This window comes from Anopheles ziemanni (genome assembly GCF_943734765.1).
Source record: "Anopheles ziemanni chromosome X unlocalized genomic scaffold, idAnoZiCoDA_A2_x.2 X_unloc_15, whole genome shotgun sequence".
Lineage (NCBI taxonomy): Eukaryota > Metazoa > Arthropoda > Insecta > Diptera > Culicidae > Anopheles > Anopheles ziemanni.
Genome location: NW_026689763.1, coordinates 5,213 through 7,500, shown reverse-complemented (window position 1 = coordinate 7,500; position 2,288 = coordinate 5,213).

Here is a 2,288-nt window from a genome sequence, read left to right as displayed (position 1 = left end):
GATCCAACACTCTGGGTACCTCCGGGTACTTGGGGTTGGTTGAGGACTTGGTGAACAAACACTTGATATACACTCTTCGGATGTACTTCGGGTATCGCCTGTTGTCCGAGACCACTTGCATGGTTAGCAAGCGTTGTGGTCTAATGGCCCTACCGGGCAAACACTTTGGGTTCGCGAGGACTTAGAGTGCTGGTAGTGGTTGGCGGACCCAACACTCTGGGTACCTCCGGGTACTTGGGGTTGGTTGAGAACTTGGTGAAGATACCCCTGTCACCTTGTTCGAGGCCACTTGCATGGTAGCAAGCGTTGTGATACAATGGCCCTACCGGGCAAACACTTTGGGTTCGCAAGGACTTGGAGTGCTGGTAGTGGTTGGCGGATCCAACACTCTGGGTACCTCCGGGTACTTGGGGTTGGTTGAGGACTTGGTGAACAAACACTTGATATACACTCTTCGGATGTACTTCGGGTATCGCCTGTTGTCCGAGACCACTTGCATGGTCAACGGTTGAGGTGGTGATGGCGGGTCGGTGCTGTAGGGTGCCGGCCTGTTGGCTGCCTTGGCCGGGTTGGTTGGTTAACACTTGATTGAGCTTGCACCCGAGGGTAAAGGCACTTGAAGGTGGGTACCGGCCGGCTGACCTGGTGTGATGGTTGGTTGGTGAACACTTGGCGGTACTTGCACTTGGCTGTGCTTGGACTTGAAGGTGGGATCCGGCTGGCCTAGGCCATTGGTGGTTGGTTGGTTGGTTAGTCCTTAGCTGGGCTGGCTGGCTGGCTGGCCATCGGTGGTGTGGTGTGGTGTGGTGTGTGGAGTCGAGCATCGCGCGCCGTTGCCTTCCTCGGAGTGTTGTGGGTACGCAAGTGCTTGCAGTGCAAAGAGGTTGGTGATGGAGTGACATTGCCTTCACCATGGAGTTGCGGGTACTTAGGTACTTGCAAGGAGATGGTGGTATGGTGGTGTTGCGTGTGTGGTGTTCGATTAGAAAGATATAATTTCTAAGTCCGGATTAGTGCTGTCAGTGGGGCCCCCGCTAACAGGTCCTGCACGGCCAGCGTGGGGCTTGACTTGGCGCTATTCCGGACTTGGGGCGATCACGATGTCCCCGTGCGGGACTTAGAAGATGGAAGAACACAAGTACCCTTATCCCATGACTTGTGAGCGATTGGCATACGTTACCACATGAAGAGAAAAATTGGCTAAGTCCCGGATCCATATTATATGAAGAGAAATATCGGCTAAGTCCAGGATCCATATTATATGAAGAGAAAAATCGGCTAAGTCCAGGATCCATATATAATAACCTAATAATCGGCTAAGTCCAGGATCCATATTATATGAAGGGAAAAATCGGCTAAGTCCAGGATCCATATATAATAACCTAATAATCGGCTAAGTCCAGGATCCATATAATATGAAGAGAAAAATCGGCTAAGTCCGAGATTGGGTCTGTCAGAAATACACTTCCAAGTTACCACACAAGCAAGCAAGATGGCCTAGTGATGGATCCATATGATATGAAGAGAAAAATCGGCTAAGTCCAGGATCCATATTATATGAAGAGAAAAATCGGCTAAGTCCGAGTTTGGGTCTGTCGGAAATACACTATCAAGTTACCACACAAGCAAGCAAGATGGCCTAGTGATGGATCCATATGATATGAAGAGAAAAATCGGCTAAGTCCAGGATCCATATTATATGAAGAGAAAAATCGGCTAAGTCCGAGATTGGGTCTGTCAGAAATACACTTCCGAGTTACCATACAAGCAAGCAAGATGGCCTAGTGATGAATCCATATGATATGAAGAGAAAAATCGGCTAAGTCCCAGATTGGGTCTGTCAGAAATACACTTCCAAGATACCACACAAGCAAGCAAGATGGCCTAGTGATGGATCCATATAATATGAAGAGAAAAATCGGCTAAGTCCGAGATTGGGTCGGTCGGAAATACACTATCAAGTTACCACACAAGTAAGCAAGATGGCCTAAGGATGGAACCATATAATATGAAGAGAAAAATCGGCTAAGTCCCAGATTGGGTCTGTCAGAAATACACTTCCAAGTTACCACACAAGCAAGCAAGATGGCCAAGTGAAGGATCCATATGACATGAAGAGAAAAATCGGCTAAGTCCCAGATTGGGTCTGTCAGAAATACACTTCCAAGTTACCACACAAGCAAGCAAGATGGCCTAGTGATGGATCCATATGATATGAAGAGAAAAATCGGCTAAGTCCCAGATTGGGTCTGTCAGAAATACACTTCCAAGTTACCACACAAGCAAGC